Source organism: Myotis davidii, unplaced genomic scaffold, assembly GCF_000327345.1.
Source record: "Myotis davidii unplaced genomic scaffold, ASM32734v1 scaffold826, whole genome shotgun sequence".
Taxonomy (NCBI): Eukaryota; Metazoa; Chordata; class Mammalia; order Chiroptera; family Vespertilionidae; genus Myotis; species Myotis davidii.
In genome coordinates, this window is record NW_006297142.1 from 211,427 (window position 1) to 211,907 (window position 481).

A 481-nucleotide genomic window follows, 5' to 3' on the forward strand; every position below is an offset into this window, starting at 1 on the left:
AGGGGTGGAATCTGCAGCAGCGGAGGCGGAGAAACCTCTGAACTCACCACTTCCCTCCCCACCTCCTCCATTCACCCGTCACCTGTCCCTCCTCTCTCGGGCCCTGGAACTTTCCCTGCTTCCCTGCCCTGAACTGAGAAGGGGAGCAGGAGCTGCCCGGAAGGACGGGGTGCAGGGGCGAGGAGAGGAGACACTCCGGGAGAAGAATGGGTGATGCAGGAGCAGAGAGGTGACAGGGAAGGTGAGCAAGCAGGGGGATGGAGGGGAGGAGTGTGTGTATATATGAGTGTGAGTGTGTGTGCGGGGGGCGGGGGGGGGCAGGTCTGCATGGACAGAGCGAGATGAAGGGGAAGAAAGTGGGACTCGGGTAGAATATCGCCAGCAGGGCTGGGCTGTGCGATCTGGGATGAACAAGGGTGTCTCTGGAAGGAAGGGCACAGGTGGGTCCTGGCGGGATGGGGTGCATACAGTAGGTGCCTAA